The sequence below is a fragment of the Oryctolagus cuniculus genome, chromosome X (genome assembly GCF_964237555.1).
Source record: "Oryctolagus cuniculus chromosome X, mOryCun1.1, whole genome shotgun sequence".
In the NCBI taxonomy this organism is placed as follows: Eukaryota; Metazoa; Chordata; class Mammalia; order Lagomorpha; family Leporidae; genus Oryctolagus; species Oryctolagus cuniculus.
Genome location: NC_091453.1, coordinates 88,236,374 through 88,257,781, shown reverse-complemented (window position 1 = coordinate 88,257,781; position 21,408 = coordinate 88,236,374). Strand labels below are relative to the sequence as shown.

At 38.9% G+C, this 21,408-nt stretch overlaps 1 protein-coding gene across 1 annotated transcript in view; it reads left to right on the top strand.

Moving 5' to 3' along the window:
- The window catches only part of IL1RAPL2 (interleukin 1 receptor accessory protein like 2), a 1,316,228-nt gene that overhangs the window by 544,328 nt on the left and 750,492 nt on the right, over window positions 1–21,408 (top strand). The gene's annotated exons all lie outside the window — the stretch shown is intronic.

Genomic DNA, 21,408 nt, shown 5'->3' with positions numbered 1-21,408 from the left:
AGTGAGTACCTTGAGAAGGATATAAAAAGGAATGTAGCTATGGGGCTTTGAAGAAAGTACCAGATTTGAAGGAAAAAAAAAACTGACTTTGAATCAGGGTTTTGCTACTAACTAGTGAGTGACCTTGGGTTTTGGAAATATTAAGTGAGTAAGAAAATGGAAAGATTACTGTCTTTCAAGATTTTCCAGTTATTTGGCCCTTCATTCATTCAGTGTAAGACACACGTGTCTCTGCTTTTTATCAACTCATTCTCTTTGAGAATATTTAAATAGACATAAAAGACCATATTTGGCTTCTCCTCATCCCACTTTCTGCCATGTCACTGAAATTGAACTTTGCTCAATTCACCAATGACTTTTCTGTCGGTAAATCCAATAGTCTCTCCTGAATTCTCATTTTATGTAACTTCAATAGTTCTCCATAGTTGACTGCTCTGCTTCTTGATACAATATCTTCCTTAGGCTTCTGTGATACACTCTTATATCTTTGTTTATAGCTGTTCTTTCTCAGTCTCCTTTATAAGCCATTTTTCTATTATCTAAAAAATATGGCAACATCTCAGTCTTATACCCTCTTCTTTTCTTACCAGTCTGCCCTCCCTAGACTTCAATTACCATCTATATATAAATGAACTCAAACTACATTTATCTTTAGCCCAGCTCTCCTGGGATCCAGACTCACATGACCTACTCCCTTGAATACATCTGTATTTGGATATCCATGTAATAGAGGCATCTTAAATCCAGTGTATCACAAGACACAGTCATCAACTCCTTACCCTCCACAACCCATTCTGGTCCTCCTCTAATTTTTCCCCATTTCAGCAATGGGCAAGACAATTCATGGATTTATTTAAGCTGGAAATCCAAACATTATACTTGATAGTAATACACTTCACTCCCCACCCCCCGCCAATTTAATCTATCATCAAATTTCTGTTACTTTTCACACCAAAATATAACTTGGCTGTGTTAAATTATCTTAATCCTCTCTGCTAGCCTAGTTGTGTTTGGGCTAGAACTCTGCAACATTCTTTTAACTGAATCCAGGATATAAACTCTTGCCATTTGCCTGCTATATTTTACAAATGTAAATGGACAATTTTTTGTCCTTTGTCCTTGCTTAAAACTCTTTAACAAGTCTGCATTAACCTGACTTGTGTCTATTTCTCCAGTCTCATTTTGTACCTTTCTCCCATTTTCTCTCACCTCCTTACTCTACAAATGTACTGGATTTCCTTTATCAGTGCGTTCATGAGTGCTCTATCTCAATTCCTCAAATTTCAGGGTTTAGTTCAACTATCACTTTCACTGGGATGCTTTCCCTAACCAACCTTTTCCCTCAGGGTAGCTTATTCTGTTTTGTGCTCCATAGAAATCTGCACTTCCTCTTTTTTTTCCCACTCAGAACCCAGGTCATTACTTGTTCAATATTTTCTCTCCCCATAAGAGGAGACTAGACTGTAAGTTTCATGATAACAGGGATTGTATTTGTCTCACTAAGTACAACCCCTGGAATGTATCAGATTCCTGTTAAAAATGAACCCTACAAAAATATTCATAGCAATATCATTCATAAAACTAAAAAGTAAACACTACTCAATGTTCTATCATCTAATGAAGGAATAAGCAAATGTATATCCATACAATGGAATATTATTTACCCATAAAAGGAATGAAGTATTCATTCATTAAACAAAGCAATTTAACCCTATAAACATGATAAATTAAAGAAGTATAAAAATGTCATATATTATGTGATTGCATTTAATGAGAAACATCCAGAATAGGAGCCAGTGTTGTCTTGCAGTGAATTAAATTGCTACTTGTGATGCCTGCCTCCCATATCAAAGTGCTAGTTCACACCCCAATTGCTCCAGCTTATGGCTAATAGCCTCAGAAAGCAGTAGAAAATGGCTCAAGTGCTTGGGCCCCTGCCCCCACATGGGAGACTAAAGAAGCTCCTGTCTCCTGGCTTTGACCTGGCCTAGTCCCAGCTATTGAGACCATCTGGGGAGTGACCCAGCAAATGAAAGATTCATATTCTTTTTTGATTTATATTCATTCTCTCTCTCTCTCTCTCTCTCTCTGTGTGTGTGTGTGTGTGTGTCTCCGCCCCCCACTCTCTGTAACTTTGACTTTCGAACAAATAAATCTTTAAACAATAACTCTGTCCTCTCTCTCTTTGTTGCTCTTACTTTGCAATAAATAAAATGAATCTTTAAAAAATATCCAGAATACGTAAGTACATACAGGAAAAAAAAGGAGTGAGAAGGAGAGTGACTGCTAACAAATATGGAGTTACTTTCTGGAGTGATGAAAATGTTCTAAAATTAGATAGTGGTGATGGATGTACAACCCTGTGAGCATAATAAAAATCACTTAACTGTAGACTTTAAATGTGTGAATTTTGTGGCATGTGAATTATATCTCAATAAAGCTGTTAAAGTGAATATAAACAATATAAACTATATGTCTGCCAAAATAGAATGATACTGAGTGATTTTTAATGTACCGGAGGGTAAAGAAACAGGAAGTAGCATAGCATTGCACATACTTATTTCATGCTTCTATTTTTACCTCCTTGAGAACTGCCAACTGGGAGAGAAAGTATAGGGTCCTAAATTTGGAAAGGATTTCAAAGATTATGTAATTTGATTATGTCACTCTCCATGTGAGAAAATTGAGGTACCCAGAGAAAGTGACTTTTTAAGTTTACGAAGCAAATTAGTGACCAGAACTGTACAAAAGCCTTGGTCTCCTGAGTCTCATTTTTGGATTTTTTGTTCATTACACCCAGCCAAATCAGCCTTCTTAAGACCTTCCCCAGAAGCACTTCACTACTTCTGCTTACAAATTATTATTCACCCCTAACTGAAAATGAGGCTTAGAAATGCCATTTCTATTAGTAAGAAAGGGGAAATGGACTTTTGGGAGGCATCTTCTAGTTTCTACCACAATTTTTTTTTCTCCTGAAAATTTTGGCTAGGCCAGTATTGGATCCAGAAGCATCCAGTGTTCTCTGAGGTTACCTCTGAAGTCAGCATCCACATTTCCAGTAAAGTGTCAATACAATAGTCACACATGGTTGCCCTCTCATGAAAACATCCCTAGTGCAAGTCAGTGGACTGACTGTGGGGCATCACTGATTAAAGTGAATACAACTTTCTTTTAGAAACAAATCAGAGCACCACTGGCTATCCTGGAATCAAGAAACATAAGGTAAAAGACCCTTTTAGAATGTAAATTGCAACCTGTTATGTAAAAATACTAAGTGATTTTCTTGTCTTTTTTTTTTTTAAAGCTCACAGTGTTTTTCTATATGTTCTTTTTTGCTACATCTAATTATAGTGGTTTATGGAAAAAGGTTGACAGCAATGAATAGAATTGTATTTTAAATTATTTTAGAACATAACAAAATTGCAGGAATTTAAATCTTTTCATTCTCCTCTTGATACGTTTTCAAAAATGTGATTGACGACATTTTTCACATTGTTTTTACTGGTGTTTGAAACAACCTCTTTAACGTTAAGTTGGACTGGGAAAGTCTAGGTTGCAGAAGGTGAAGTGGCCTTTTCTGCAGTTTACAACACTTTCTGCACTCCTCAAAATTGATACTAATAGGGGCCAACGCCGTGGTTCACTTGGTTAATCCTCCGCCTGCAGCGCCGGCATCCCACATAGGCGCCCTGTTCCAGTCCTGGCTGCTCCTCTTCCAGTCCAGCTCTCTGCTGTGGCCCGGGAGGGCAGTGGAGGATGGCCCAAGTGCTTGGGCACCTGCACCCTCGTTGGAAACCAGGAAGAAGTACCTGGCTCCTGCCTTCAGATCTGTGTAGCTCTGGCCGTGGCAGCCATTTGGGGAGTGAACCAATGGAAGGAAGACCTTTCTCTCTGTCTCTCTCTCACTGTCTAACTCTGTCAAATAAATAAAAAAAAATGATACTAATGGTGCTGAATATACCCAAAATCTTGAATTCTAGAAGACAGAAAAGAAAGGTTAACTAGGTCTGCTGGTTACACTGTATTCTCAAAAGGAAATCAAAACTTCAGAATTCCTTTAAGTCTCTTCATTTAGTTTCATATCAATCCCAATAGCCATGCAGTATTGTCCATTGGCAGGACCAAGCAAACAATGACAACAGTTCTTCCAGATAACTTAATTATGTGCCTTGAAGAATGTTTCAAGTTTCTTGATCTACTAATGATACTAGATAACATGGGCTCTTTCAAGGCATTTTAATAAGTACTGCTGCAACAATAGTCTTCAGGAAAATTTTTCTGACTCCTAATTAACTTATAAAGTTTCCTTGGGCATTTTGTTGTTGTTGTTTTGAAACTGAGAATGAAGATAGGAAATTATATGGTAGATACTTAATGCATTCTTTCTGAATCTGTCTAGATGACATAAATTAATGGCTGATCTCATTTTTCATGCTCCCATGCATGAAAAGAAAGAAATTAACACAGTGATACTATTTAACTCTTGTAAGAGGAATTCATCTTTGATCAGAATTACCCAGAGCTTTCCAGCTCTGACATCTATGTACTTTACTGAGATAACCATTCGGGCCAATGAACCAGTTCAAGCTCTGCCAAATGGAATCATTTAAATATTAGTGATTCTGGCCCCAAACCTTATTGTCTATATCCAGGACCACATTAGGAGAACACCCTTTTCTAAAGCATAAGGAATTCTATTACCCAGAAGCCTGGGACAAGTTAAAATATTCTGTAGACAATTTTACTACAGAAGCACTTACCTCTGGGAAAAACATTAATTTTGTTTAAAGTGAATCTGCATTCATTGGGGACTTTCCAAATTTTTTGTTGCCACGGAGTCTTGCTTAAAGAGAAGTGTGTTGATTGACTACATGTTTTTTTCTTGCTCCTTTCCCCCTAGAAGGTCACATACATAAATATGCAAATATAAATCAATCAATCTATATATATATATATATATAGAGAGAGAGAGAGAGAGAGAGAGAGAATTTGAAAATTATGTTAGCAAGAGGGAGGGAAAAGGAGAAAGAGAGCAAGCAAAAGTGAGCAAGCTGGCTTTCATCCATTGGTTCAAATGCCTGCAATAGTAGGTGCTGGGCTGGGCTGAAGTTGAGAACTGGTAATACAATCCAGGAATCTCACATAGGTGGCAGGAACTCAATTACTAGAGATCCCACTCTGCCTCCCATGTATGCATTGACAGGAAGCTGGAGTCAGGACTTTAATTCACATATTCTGATATGAGATGCAACATCTTAACCACTAGGCCAAATGCTTATCCCATAGCCAAATTTTGATAGGACTTTTAATGAGTTTTCTGGACAGTTAAATTTGGGATCTCAGGTTAAAAAGAAATAAGACTCTGGAACTATACTTGTATTATGCTCTGCATGAATGAAAATGTCTCACATAAAGGCATTTTATATAATATATATATATATATATAAAGAATGAATGGAAATGTATTTGAATAAGACATTTTAGAAAATGTAAGGTATATAGTCTATTGGTCAAAAGCACAAGCTCACTGACTATGTATTCACTTACATTTTTGAATTTATGTGTCAACTTGCCTATTTGCTTGTGTGAAATTCTCAGATGCAACATAATTCTGTGAGCCGAGTCTCCCATCCTCACAGCACACCTTTGCAGATGCAGGCATCCCATGCAGCCAATGATACTATAATGGAAACTGCTAAAATAAATTCTGCTTGTTGCTTTCTAGGTGCCCTTAAGGGAAGCAAGTATTCCTTGAGGGAATTATACACATTCATTCCCCATTGTTTTCCTGTATGGAAATCATCTCAGTAAAAGGCCCTATTGGTCCCAAGCTTGTAGTAGAAGTAGATTTTAAAAGATTACTGGGCCTTAAATAAAACAGCTAAAACAATAGCAGTTGAATAGAAGAACAGGCAGTCTTCACAGATCTATCCTCTGGCAACTACAGGTAAGCTTCTTTGCAGCTAACCTTGAATCGCTTGCAATTGGTTTAGGAGCAAATGTATCTTTATGAGGTGACACAGATCTCTACTTAGTCTAAGAAATGACTGCCTGCAAAGAAGAAATAAGCCTGTATACCTTAAATGAGCAGGGGGTTTCATGGGGACAGAAGTGATAGTGTTGAGTGCTACTATTGGGCACTATTCTTTGTATCTTATGCTAAGTGGAAATGACATTCTTCTCACCTCTACCAAATATAACCACATTATAAGGCCTTGGATGTCCGTCTGTAGAAGTGAAGTCAAATGTTGCTCTGCACAGGGCTGACAGAAGAGAGCTTTGGAGGTCAGAGAGTCTAGCCAAATAATCCTAGTCACAATCACTTTTTTATTCTTCAGTGTGTTAACTGAGAGCTCATGTGTAGTAAAATGTGAACTTTGGTTTCTGGTTTTTCAGGAATGTAATTCCTATTTGCTCTGCCTCAGAACAGGCCTTCTGCTGAGTAGCATCTTGCTTTGAATCCTGCCTGGCACTATGTGACCCTACCACCTTTCCCTGAGTGTCCATTCACCTTCCCTAAATCTTCTGTGTCATTTAGCTTGCTGTGGATTAAATGAGAAAATGTGAACTAACCAAATTTTTCCATTTTTGATGATGCTTATCTTTCCTTTTCCTTCTTCATTTCCTGACTTCAGATTTGAGGAATGACCAGAATTCTTGGTTATCCTTGATAATTATGGGGCAGTTCATTCAAAGTACAGTATGGAAAAGTGAGGGCTTTTTGGTGAGACTGACCCAGACTAAAGTTCTCTCTCTGCTACGTACTAGTAGCCTGATCTGGACACACTATTCAATGTCTCTCAGCCTCAGTTATTCCCTCTGGAAAATGAGTACAATGGACTAAAAGTTTCTGTGCTCCCAAAATTCATATGTTGAAATTCTAACCCCCAAGGCAATCATGTTAATAAGTGGGACCTTTGGGAGATCATAAAATAAAGCCTTCATGAAAATACTTAATGCCCTTAAAAAGAAACCCCAAAGAGTTCTCTCTTCTCCCACCATGTGAAGTTTCTGTGACAAAATGACCACCTGTTAGGAGGTAGGTCCTCACCAAACATCAAGTCTACTGTCACCTTGATCTTGGACTTGCAAACATCTAGACCTGTGAGAAATATATTTCTGTTCTTCATAAGCCGCCCAGTGTATTTTGTTATTAACAGCCCAAAGTGACCCACAAGTGGGCCTGTTGCTCTATCAATCACCAACAAAAAATGTAAAAATGCCTTTGGAATGGGGTGATAAATAGAAGCTGGAAAAGTTTTGAGGTACATGCTACAAAAACATCACCATCGCCATGAATGGAACTTTAAAGCCAGTTCTGGTGAGGGCTCAAAGACAAGAACTGTGGAGAAAGCCCAAATAGTCTTAGAAAATACTTCACTAGAGGACAGGTGTTCTGGAACAACAGGTTAAGTTGCCACTTGAGATGCCTGGAATCAAGTCCCATCTCTGCTTCCAATGTAGCTTCTTGCTAGTACACCTGGGCAGCAGATGAGAGCCCAAGTACTTGGGTTCCTGCCACCTATGTGAGAGATCCTAGCGGTGGCCTGGCCTAGCTCTATCTGTTGGAGGTGTTTTGAGAGTGAACCAGTAGATGGGAAAGCACTGTGTGTTTGTATCTGTCTGTCTCTCCCTTAAAGTAGTTATTATTTTTCAAATGGGGCCTAATTGAAGGTGATTAGGTCGTTGGTAGCACCACCCTTGGAAGGGATTAATGGAGTTCTCATGAGACCTCAGGTAGTTTGCATGAAAGCAGACTGTTATAAAGTGGAGCTACCCTGTGCACTTTACCCCTTCAGCATGTGGCCATTTCCTTTTATGCTGCTTCATCATCTGATGATACAGCCAGGTGGACCCCTCACCAGAGGCTGAGGAGAGGGGACTACCCATTTTTGGATTTTCAGCTTCTAAAACTGTGCACTAAAAAAAACCTCTTCTATCTTTTCACATTATCCAGCATCAAGTATTTCGTCATAGCAACAGAAAGTAAACCAATACAAACACTAAAGACCATTCTGATGAGATCTCAGATGGAAATGACAAGCATGTTATTGGACAGTGGAATATAATATTAGAGAATCACTGTTATAAAGCGGCAAAGAATTTGGCTGAAATGGGTTTATGTCTTGTGTTTTCTGAAAGGTATAACTTCGGAGGAATGAAATTGTATGTTTGGTTGAGAAAAGATCTATAAAAAGTGTTGAAAGAGAAGCCAGCTCCTCTTGGAAGCTTAAAATAAAATGCAAAAAGGGAGAAATGAATTAAAGATGGAACTGTTCACCCAAGAGAAGACAAACTTAAAAACAGGAAATTTTCTCTCTATCCAAACTAAAAAGAAAAAAAATAGAAATCCTGTTCAGAAAAGAATATGAATTGTATAGCCAAATGACTGTCAAGATAAAGAGATTAGTCAGCTATCTAAAAAGAAGCAGGGATCTACTATCCAAGACAATAAAAGAATGAACCTTCTAGGTAATTCAGAATTCCTTAGAACTGCCCCTTTAATCAAACGTTTAGAATGCAAGAGCCCCAGCAATTGTAGATATACCATGAAAAGGACCCACTGGGCAGGACTGTGCTCTGAGAAGTTGTGAGAGCAGGTCACCCCATGATCCCACAGGGGTAGAGCCACTGACATATGATTCTAACTCATGAATGCCTGAGAAATGTGTTGCTAAGGTGGCTATGCTAACCAAATTCTTGGAGAAGGGCTCCTCAGAGGTGCCTAACTCCTGCCTTGCAAAGCTGTAGGGCTGGGATTGTCACTCCAGGGTATCTGGAAATAGGCCCACTACTCCCGCAGGCCTGGAAGGTAGAACACTGAGTTAAAGATAACTATCTTCAAGCATTAATACTTGGTGTTGGGCCGGCGCCACGGCTCAGTAGGCTAATCCTCCACCTAGCGGCGCCAGCACACCGCGTTCTAGTCCCGGTCGGGGTGCCAGATTCTTTCCCGGTTGCCCCTATTCCAGGCCAGCTCTCTACTGTGCAGTGGAGGATGGCCCAAGTGCTTGGACCCTGCACCCCATGAGAGACCAGGAGAGGCACCTGGCTCCTGCCTTCGGATCAGCGCGGTGTGCCAGCCACAGCGCAATGGCCGTGGTGGCCATCGGAGGGTGAACCAACGGCAAAAAGGAAGACCTTTCTCTCTGTCTCTCTCTCACACTGTTCACTCTGCCTGTCAAAAAAAAAATACTTAGTGTTGTATACTGTGGGGAGCAACCGGACTAGACTAAGTTACTGGAATTAAGACTTATTCTATGCATCTGCTCTCCCACAATATGGCGCTGGGAGAGAAGTAAACAGCTTCCGCACAGCTGCCTCCAGTTCAACTGATAAACTGTAGGACTTGCTCCTGATTGGAGAGCAGCGTACTCGGCGTGTGGGCAGCCGAGTTAGGATTGGCGGAGGAGGACTATAAAGGAGGAGAGAGACGGCATGCACCAGGAACATCTATGGGGAACATCTAGCTGAAGGAACACCCGTGCAGCCCCCGAGAAAGCCGGCCGGCGGTGTGCCGCTCCCCTGCGGAAGTGGGGAATGTGGCCAGGGGGAACTGCCCTTCCACGGAGGTGGAAGGGATAGTAGCCAACCCGGGAAGAACCAGCAGCAAACCCGGGGAGGGCCGAGCAGACGAAAGAACAGCGCAGGGTCCTGTGTTGCTCCTCCACGAAGAGGGGGAGCGACATAATGGTGCCGTGACTCGGATATGAAGCCTAGGCAGGGTTTAGTGTCGTTCCTCCACGAAGACGGGGAGCGACATAATGGTGCCGTGACTCGGATATGAAGCCTAGGCAGGGTTCAGTGTCGTTCCTCCACGAAGAGGGGGAGCGACAGTATACTTTGTTGGATTTTGGACTTACCTGGGACTACCTACTGCTTTTTTGTCTCCTGTATCACATTCTTGGGATGTGAATGTATATCCTATGCCTGTTTTACCATTGTATTTTGGAAGCACATAATTTGTTTGATTCCATAAGCTCATGGCTGAAGATAAATTTGCCTTAGAATGAAGGCAAGGGCCACCTATATTTGATTTAGATGACATTTAGATAGATGTTGGACTTTGGACTTTTGAATTAATGCTGGAACAAGTCAAACCTTTTGGGACTTCTAAGATAGAATGACTATTTTGCACAAAAGAGGGACGTGGGGGAGCTGAGGTAAAATGCAATGCACTCAATGTTACCCCTCTGAACAAACAAAATTTATATGTTGAAATCCTCACTCTCTACATGATGGTATTAAGATATGGAGTCTTTTGGTGATTTAGGTCATGAGGGTAGAGCCCTCATGAATGGGATTAGTGCCTTTATAAAAAGAGACCTCAAATAGTTTCCTCTCCCTCTGTCATCGTGAGAATATGGCTGTCTGTGAGGAAGTAGACCCTCACCCGACATCAAATCTGTCATCTTATCTTGGATCTCCTGGCTTCCAGAACTGAGAAATACATTTCTGTTGTTTAGTTATTGTATTTTATTATAGTAACCTGGACAGATCTAGGCAATGGGTCTAATTAGAGTATTTACTATTGAGTTTAGGATTGAATAACACTTCCCTTTCCATATTTTCAGTTAGGAGACACTCATTGAGTCAGGAAATGGATATGAAAATGGCAATTACAAGCCTGAGGTTACTCTTAATACTTCTCTATTTCTCCATTTTGAATTAAACTTAGCCAGGCAGTCACGGGCAGAACTAGACAACCAAAGTCCTGTTCTTCAGGGTAAAATCTTTCCCCCAAAACTTTCTTAATGGCTCTTTTGGAACATATGGATTCTCTAGCAGAAAGTGTGAAAACTCAGAAGTGAATGAATCACACCTGCCCATTCCCATATCTCAATCTTGCCACATATCTTTTCCCTTCCTCTTTTAGGCAGGACTGGAAATGATTAGAGAAAGGCTAAAAATGTTTCTCTTCTACTTCCTATACTTCCTATGGAAACTTGAACAGTGAGTCACAAGAATTCTCTTTTTTAACATTGCTAGAATTATTGAGATGAATAAATGAGATATTATATGCCAGGTATCTTACACAGCCACTAGCACACAACAGGAGCTCAGTTGGACAAAACTGGATCAAAATCTGGTTATACTTATTAGCCATATGATTTTGAGCAATTTATAAAACCTTCTGAACTTCCATTATTTGATCTCTAAAATAAAGATAATAGGTGGCAGAGTTGTAAAAGTTAATAAAAATATATGAAGAGCCTGTCACATAGTAAATGACAACTGTAATCATTTTCATTATACAGTTACATAAATGTGCTTGCACAGTGTAACCCAAAATTATTTTACACTGCAGATTCACATTGCTGGATACAGTTGGCTTTGATTTGGCATCCACAATACACACAGTTACCAATAGGATTAGACAAGGGATGAATTGGTATGAATGTGGCTAAGAAGCAAGTCTAGCACCCAAGGAAAGTGAAAGTGCTGGTAACACAAGAATTTATGTGGCTCGTTCATACAGCAGAAAATCTATATGTAAAATACTTGACAAGTGACTGAAGTCTAAAGTGTCCATAAATTTGCTTTTGAGGATTTAAAAGTCTTTTTGAGCTGATATGTAGCATAGGTAATTAAGCCATCACCTAGGACACCTGCCTCATATATTGGAATGCCAATCTGAGTCCTGGTTACTGCACTTCCGATCCATCTTCCTACTTAGCAGTAGATAATTCCTGAAGCACTTGGGTCCCTACCCATCCATGTGGGAGACTCAGATAAGATTCCTGTCTTCTGGCTTAAGCCTGGCCCAATTCTGGTTGTTGTGGCCATTTGGGGAGTTGAATCAGTGAAAGGGTTTCCCTCCCTCCCTCCCTCCTCCCACCTGTCACCTGCCTTCCAAATAAATACTTCTTAAAAAATTGAAAACAAAAACAATCTTTTTTTCTTTTGCTAAGAACATTTGTTTCCAATATAGAACTAATTTGGGGGAGGATATTAAGAGTTTCATGCTTTTGCTGCTGCTTGTTTAAAAAATATTTATTCGAAAGGCAGAGTAGGAAGGAGAGAGGAGAAAGAGGAGAGAGGAGAGATCGACTGATTCCATCTGTTAAATCACTGCTCAAATGGCTGCAACAACTGGGGCTTGACTGGGCTTAAGCCAAGAGCCTGGAACTCCACCCAGGTCTCCCATATGGTGGCAAGTGCCCAAGTACTTGGGCTATCTTCCACTGCCTCCCCAGGCACATTAGCAGGAGCTATAATGGAAGCAGAACAGTAGGGACTGGAACATGGTGCTCTGTTATGGGATGCTTGTATTGCAGGCAGGGGCTTAACCCACTATGCAATGACACCAGCCCCTATTTTTTTTTTGTCTGTTTGTTTCTCTTCTCTATTAGGCTTACAAAATATTCCCTATCTGGAGCCCCAGTTCTTGGCTGACTTAACTTTGGAAATCTCAGTTTCACCTGAATCCAGAAAACATTTGCCAAGATCTTTTTGAAAGGTTTCCTTAAAGTATTAGTTTTTCCCTAGAGATCAATCCAATTCAATGACATCTTCTTGAAACATTTGGAACCATTTTAAACTTTCACTTTTGTGAGCTTATTACTGTAAAATATCATTACTTTTCATTCTGTCTGTAGCTTTCACATCAAAATCACCACTTACAACATTTTGTGATTTTTAAAGATTTATTTATCTATTTTGAATATCAGAGTTACACAGGAGGAAGGGAAGGAGGGAGGGAGAGAGGGAGAGAGGGAGAAATTGATTTTCCATCTGCTGGTTTGCTCCCCAGATGGCTGCAATGGCCAGTGCTGGTCCAGGCCAAAGCCAAGAGCTTCATCTGGGTCTCCCATGTGGGTGCAAGGGCCCAAACACTCGGGCCATCTTCTGTTGCTTTCACAGGCACATTAGCAGGGGGTTTGGTCATACATAGAGCAGCCAGAAAGACATGAACCAGCATCCACATGGGATGTTGGCATTGCAGGTAGAAGCTCTACCTCCTGTGCCCCGTTTTGTGGTTTAAAAGTAAGATATCTATAGAAAAAAGAATATGACAATTTTAATCATAAATTTAGTACATGTAAATATTCATTATCTGGTAGTTACAAATGTATTATCCAGTAATTTTTGGGAAACCAGAGCATTTGATCAGGGGTGGGATAAGGGAAACTGCTATAGTAGACTGCAACATTTTGTTTTGGGGCTTTTTACTATTTTGGGGAGAAGAATCTTTAGAAACATTGTTTCCTTAATATTGTGACTCTAACAAAATAAATAATAATCAGCATTATATTTAACCTTGAAACAAGTTCCTGTTCCATAGCTGACATGCACTTAACACACATAATTTTATGGGCCTTGGAGGCTGTTCCAGTTATCCCAACCACCTTTTATTTCTAATTGCAAGTGACTGAGTGTGAGTAACCCAGCCACAATGATGGGCAAACAAGCCAAGGCTTAAGGATTTTGTTGAAATCATTATCTAGATAAATGAAGTATAGTGGCCTACTTCCTACCTTGTAGACTGCAGGGCAAAAAGGAAAAAAAAAGTTGTTTTTTAAATGGTCTCATAAACTTAGGAAAATATCCAAATGGAAATTCCAAAATAGTTGATTAAGGTGACTAAGTTCTCACCCTACTGTAGAAAACAAGGTAGTCTCTGTGTACTGTGACTGTGTTAAGAAAATTCTCTAGGTGGCGATATCAAACAATTTAAACGGAGGTATTTGCTGATCAAAAAGCAAAAAGCCACCAAATGTATAATTTGTGGCATTCCAAAAGTCAGAGCCCCTATATCTGAATGAAGGCAATAGTGAAGAGTCTCTGGCTCTGGGGATGGTGAGATGAGAGGAAAGGACGTATCTATGCAGCTACTAGCCTGTGTTATGAAGGCAGCTGATAACACTGACTACAGTATTTACTCCTTTGACAAATGTACAAATAAATTGAGGCCAATTTCTATTACAATTAAATGTTCTGAAAAGAGATTCCCTATTTGAATGGTCTGAGAAAACCTGTTTTTTTCCTTTTTTTTTTTAAAGCTGTCTCAGTTCAATGGGTTAGGTTTGGAAATACTAAGCTTACCAGATAAAAGAAAAACATGTTACAAAAGTCTAAAATCTCCATGGACTTATGTACATTTTTTCCCTGAAATATCTTGCTTTTCACTTCTCCAGATTTGGTGTTTAAATGATAACTGATGATTCCTGTTTAGGGAAGCCTGTGCACAGATAGCTACTATTCCCCTATCAGCACAGATGTGTGAGTATGTTACGAAATGTCCATCATGTGCAATAACTCAAAAAACATATGGTACACAACATTAATGAAAATGAGATGCTAAAACTGAAATGAGTAGGCACTTCTGTTTTTTTCTTTGTTATCTGCAATTGTGTAAATTTAAAATGCATCCTTTTGTTGGTGAATTACTGATATACTAGTTGACTGATGCAATGTCTTGGGGACAGGCCTTAGGGATGCCAGTCTTGCAGAGAAACCAGACTCAATGCAGTTGTTACATTTCATAGGATGCACTTTGACCTGTGATACAGCCAACTCTTTAGCTCCAAGCACTCAAGGTTCTGTTATATTTCACACAGTTCGATAAATCAACTTGAACACATATGCCTCCTGTTGGGAAGGATTTGGCCAGATTTAAAAGAAATGAGGGAGCTAGCAGAAAGGATTTGAATAAAAATTGAGACATAACATGATGTGTCTTAGAGGTTGATTGGAAGGAACAGAAATCTTCACAGGTTCAGCTGAGTAAAGGAGAGTGCATTTTAAGAGTATAGGGGGTTTCGTGGAAAGCCCCTCTCATGGAGAATTGGTAATCATCTGGCAGCTCATATATCCATCTCTTGCTCTCCATAACCATATAACTAGTCAACTCAGCTTCTCTCTGAGCAGCGTCTTGATCCTACATGCTGCAGAATTGCTTCCTCTGTCTGGTTCTTAGTTTCTACTCCCCCATGTCTCGAGCTGAAATCGGATTTTAGGTTGCTGTTGCACCCATTCTGGCCTTGGATGTTTTGAGCATATACTTTCATTTCACAAAAGCTTCTCACCTATTTTAGTCTTTGTTTCTTTTTGTTTAAATTCTGAAAAGCATCAAATTGGCTTTTACCAGTCAATGGATTGACTCAATCCCAGCAGGTGTGTATACCTGGGCAATGTTGAAAGGAAAAGTTGTTGACAAAGCATGAACAGTGGTGAGTAATGTAGTTTAAGCTACAAGACATAGTGGGATACTGCAAACAAATTTATTGATGCATCAGATAAAGTCATTATTATAATGATAATCATGATAGCAATGACTGCAGTAAGTAAATTCCTATACTAACTGAAACAGCTATATTTATAGAGTTCTCTTCAAGCATATTACATACATTGTTTATTATTCATAAAAACACTACAGAGAAGATATTATTGACTCAATTTTTACTGACAAGAAAATTAAAGTGCAAAGAAATTAAGTGACTTTTCTAAGGTCATTGGCTATTAAATGGTTGAATAAAACTCGAAACCAGACCCTCTGTGACCAGAGCTTGTACTCCTGGCTGTATTACTCTGCTGCTGATTCTGATACTGTCACAGTGGATTTGTGAACTGTGGACTGTGAGATAGTTTCTTTATGAAGAAAAAGGACATTTCCTTTAAAGCAGCAAAGCCCTTATAGTATACAATGAAAACATATGTTAAATCTTGCCAATGTCCTTCCACAGGGTGAAAGGGGTTAGGACCCCAAGAAATATTTGTATCTCTATGTAGGTAGAAAGAGAATACTCTCTCATTTGAATTATTCTGGTAATTTCAGACAAATGAAATATCCTTTAAGTGTTTGTGATCAAAGCATTACCCATTTGTCTCTTTGCCTTAATATTTATTTGAATTCAAATTATATCTGCCTTTTAGCAAAGATCAAGAGTAAAATCCAGCACTTTGAGAGGAAGCCAAAGTTGGTATGTGTGATGTTACTGCCCTCTTCCCGAGCCACCATTTTATTGCTGTTCTGGGAATCCAGTTAAATTACAGCTGCTGATATATTGTGGACTATGGATCTAAATTCTTACTTTGACCAAGTCAAGGGCTGGTTTCTTTGGGCAGTATTTCACTTCCTGTTTTATCTGTGCTGTCACCTAAATTTAGCACTTAGACTCTATTCCCCGATGTCTGCAGAAGTTTTAAATTATTTTCTAGTGATGCATACCGTGTCCATGCAGAGTTGCGTGTGACAGATTTGCAGTAAAATCCCAGAGCTCTCCGACGTCTTTTAAATGAATTAGATCAGTAGCTTCCTTGGATTTGACTTTGGGATGGGTTATAAGGTGACATGTTTCCCACAAAACTGATTGAGTTCTCTTTGGTTTTTTTGTTTGTTTGTTTGTTTTGTGGGTTTTTTTTTTTTTTTTTTGGCCCTGCTGTGCATTTTACCATTTGGCCAACCAATCAGTTTTTTTGATAGCAAAAGATAGGTACTCTCTTCTGGACTTTATAAGGTATCAAAGAACTTGGAGCATTAAGACCCTTCCCCATATTTGCAGGAGTGACAGCTATGTGTAGAGCTGTAATAGTGCTCGAAATTGAGGAATCTTGAATAAGACATAAATCCAAATTCCATACTTTTTTTTATAGTGGCTTCAACAAGCATCAGCTGTAATTGGTAGAACAACCTGACCTATTAATCTATAGATAAAAATGATTCAATTAAAGTGAAATATAAATATTGAGGGTAACGTAAAATGGAATGAAGCGCATCACGGAATTTATGTGCAAATAAATTCACTGAATAAAAATTCTCCAGTACATACAAAGTCCATATGCTGTCTTAGTAATGCTATAATTAAGTCAGAGAGTCATGTCACACTGGCCTTTTCCATCTGCTCTGTGATCTGTTAAGGGACCCATTCAAACAGAATGACAGCTGACCTCAAAATGATACATTCCACTACTATCCATTTTAACAGGGTTATTGGTTATACACATTTTGTCTTCATTTATACTGGGCTATGAGTGGTTTTCTATTAAATCAAGTAAATTGGAGCATGTGGTTTTCTATTAAATATGTTTATTTAAGTCACTATTTTATTCGTTAAATAAATATTTTTTTTCAGTTTTCATAGTTGACTATATTGGAACATTTTTGTTTTCTTCTATTAATTGAAGTGGTATTAGAAATAGACAGTGATTAAGAATAGCAGGATAAAAGGATCCTTCTTTTGCTTTCTAATTTTTACTACCTAATCAAATCAAGGTGTTTAATACTTGAAACCTTAGGATATTATGTAGTATGCAATTGACATGAAAGGCATGTGAAAGAGGAACCAATATTTATAATACTAATTGATTTCATTTATTTTGCTTCCCTTGTGCATCCCTCACTGTCATTCTTTCCATTATCTTAATGTTGTTGTTTCCAATAACACTCAGAAAAGTCATTTTAAAGGCAGGGGATCTGGAGCACAGATGTGTCAGGTGTAAAGGCTCTCATCCTTAGAGACCTTCAAATTGGCTAAAGGAAACCCCACCGAATGGTACAGCTGAAGATCCAGCATTTGTCCATCTGTTTGTATCCAGGCTACCTTGTGACAGTCTATTTAATTTCTGATCCCTGGAGTGTCTCTATTTCAACAGTGAATACATATTTCTTCCATTAGAACTGCAAAAGAGGAAAATTGGTAACCCTTGGAACAAGGGTCACCTTTAGATTATTAGGGTTATTTTTGAATGAACAATATGCATTCCAAAAGAAGATTTGCTCTAGTGAAACTCCCAAGTTCTTGGAAGGTAGTTTTAAATGTCTGCTCTTTGCCATTTGGGAAGAAAGAAAGGAAGAAAGAAAGAGAGGTGTTAAACTCAAGATAAAACAGCAAATGCTTGAAAAATGGGTGTTTTATATATAGATACTTTTAAAATAAATGTCAACTACAACTGGAGACAGGCAATATCCATGAAATGGCCGAGATTAACTCACATAGAAGCCTAGAGAATTACAAAAGATGATCATGTGAATGTCTCTTACTGGGAAAGGATGACCTTGGTATAGTGTTTACTGAATTAAATAAGAGAACCTAACTGGCCAATGTCAAAAAGGTCACATAATATGTGGGATTTTATTTATAAATAAAACTTCAAGTAGAATTTCTTAGCATAATGTATTTGGGCAAATCCACACTGAGCAGGAGCCATATCATCTATTTACACAGTTGAGAAACATTTGTTGAGTAATGAATAGGTTCCTGGCATTGTTTTAAGTTCATGGAATGTATTAGTGAACAAAATGAAGTCCATGCTCTCATAAAGCTAACATTTCAGTGTAGGGGAAAGCAGAGAGTAAACAAACCTGTTATCTGTTCTGTACAGGGTGCGAGACCCATTAATTAGCTTTGCATTTGGATGTTTGTTCAAAGATAAATATTTATGAGGCTTTCCTAAAATTGCAAACTTTAAATGTAAAAGCATTATGATGAGCCAAAATGTAATGGAGCATATATACTCATTTCAATGTAATAGTGTGCACCTTAGCCATTTAGTTTGAAAAATTCCCTTTCATTTTTCCCAAGTTCATATAGTGTTTGATTGGAGTGTGGTGGGAAGAAAATCGCAGCATTAGGTTTGCTGAGACATGTTCAACTGTGGCACCTATATCTTGATGGAGAGAAAAAAATGATTGCTAAAATAAAAGGGAAAAAATAGACAACAAGAGACATAGCCAGATATAGCAAGATAATGGGGGGAGTCATGTCAGGAAATTTTTATTTCTGTTTTCATATTTGAGGATTTGAGGTTTTATTTTCATTTTATGACAATACCCAAGAAGTTTACTTAAGTTGGTGAAAGCCCCATGCTAGAATAGCATCGTAGTTAATGATTCAGTCCTTGTTTGTACCAGTTAGCTCTGATCTATCCCATCCCTCAACCAGTCATCCAGTCATCCTACAAGCACAAGCCACAAATTACAAGCAGGTGTACTACTGCAAAAAAAGAATGGATTAAATATATCTTCTTTCTTAGTGATGTATGGAAATAATTGATAGATTGATGATCTGATATTTGGTGCTGAATTAGAACCATGGATTCTGCCATAACTTTGGGAAAAAAGAGCATACTAAATGTTTTGTGGCTACTGGTGGCAGTGGTGACATGGAATAGGATTATGAGAATATGTTTTAAGTATTCAAAGTTATATGTGCTAGTATGTAAGTGAACTTATATTTCTCTTTGAGTGACCCTGAGGTAAGGTTACATTTATCAAAGTTCTCATATTATTCCCCCCATCATCTTCCTTCAAAATCTACAGCTGTGTTTTTAAAGATTTATTTGTTTTTGAAAGGAAGGGAAGGAAGGAGGGAGGGAGAGATCCATCTTCCATCCCCTGGTTCACTCCCCAATAGGCTGTAACAGCCTGGGCTGGGCTAGGCTAAAGCCAGGAGCCAGGAGCTCCATCTGAGTCTCCACATGGGTGGCAGGGTCCCAACCAGTTGGCCATCATCTGCTACCTCCCGAGAGCATTACCTGGATCACAAGCATAGAGTAGCCAGGAGTCAAACCAGGCACTCTGATATGAAATGTAGATGTCCCAAAACAGCTTAACCTGCTGTGCCCCAATACCCATCCTCCTACAGTATTTTAAGCAAAGACCCCCCCCCATTTTTCTAATCAACATATCTGTCCCTGTACCTCTCTCAAGATGATTTAGAGATAAGTAACTTCAAGTTTGGCTTAGTTCACAGTAATAATCCTTTATGCTGCCTTTTGCAGGTAGCAAATGCTCATCACCTTCACTCATATTAATCATGTCTCTAAAGGTAGCATCATAAGGACAATACCAAGGTTTGTTTTTTTTGTTTGTTTGTTTTTTTTTTTTTTTTTTAAGGCGCAATCTTGACTTCTCGTCATTTGTGAATTGGCTCGTAACAGACCTGGCACTCTGCTAAAGTGCTTAACTGGTCATTATTCCTCCCTGTACTACAAAGCCTTTATGCTGCCAATAGCCTATTCGACCATTCTGGTGTCACTTGCCATATTACATTTAAAATGGATTTTCTTAAACTTTATGGTGATGGTAGGTAGAGTAGAATATAGATCATTTTGAACAATCTGGAGAAAACTGAAATCTCTCCACAGGGAAAAAAATACATGCACATATGGTTTTGTATACATTTTTCTGGGCATTTACAGGTTCATAGAACTCATCCATAGATCTCAAATTACAAGGTCCTGGTACCAATATTATATGATTCAGGGCTGGCATGGTGGCGCAGAGGGTTAAAGCCCTGGCCTGAAGCGCCAGCATCCCATGTGGGCACTGGTTTTAGTCCTGGCTGCTCCACTTCCAATCAAGCTCTCTGCTGTGGCCTGGGATAGCAATAGAAGATGGCCCAGGTCCTTGGGCCCCTGCACCCACATGGGAGACCCAAAAGAAGCTCCTGGCTCCTGGCTTCGGATTGGTGCAGCTCCGGCCATTGCGGCCATCTGTGGAGTGAGCCATCGAATGGAAGACCTCTCTCTCTCTCTACCTCTCTCTGTAACTCTGTATTTCAAATAAATAAATTATTTTTAAAAAATTGTATGATTCATAAAATAAATACTACATATGCCTACTCATAGCCTCATGAATATTATATTTTAAAAGTTATTAAGAGAATCTATCTTGAAACCAGCATTGTAGCACAATGGATTATGCCACCACTCCTTGGGACACCAGCATCCCACATTGAGTGATGATTTGAGTCCTGGCTACTCTGCTTTCAATTCAGCTTCCTGCTAATGCACCTGGGAAGGCACCAAAAGATGACCCAAGTGCTCAGGCCCATGCCACCCATGTGGGAAACTTGGATGGAGTTCCTAAGTCCTGGAATTCAGCTTAGCCCAGCCCTGGCTATTGTGGGCATTTGAGGAAGGAACCAGTGGATAGATGATATGATATATTCATTCATTCTCTCTCTCTCTCTCTCTCTCTCTCTCTCTCTCTGTATCTTTCTCTGTTTTTCTCCCTTTCAAATAAATAAATTCTCTTTGAATTTCTCTTTGAATCTTTTCACCTGCTTTGAAAGACTTGATTTTTCCTTGAGTTAGTCACAGTGACAAGTGTATAAAATTATGAATAAAATGTTACTGGTGTGTTTTTATGGTTCCTAAATACATTCACTGACTTCCTTCTTTCTTTTCCTTACTTTTACTTGAAAAGAATTTCTTAATGTATCCCACACCGTTCATAACCATACATTTATCTAGAGACAGTCTAAACATTCATTGTTCCAATGACATTCCATTGGTGTATGGTACTTTCAGCTGCTTGTTGTTGATTTCCAGGCACTTAAAAGGGGTGAAAGCATTAAGTTCAAATATATTTCTTCATTAAAGTTGCAGTAGTTAATTTTTAAATTCCATGAGAGAATGGTTTGTGCCTGGTATATTTTCCCCCATATCTATTCCTAGAGTTTA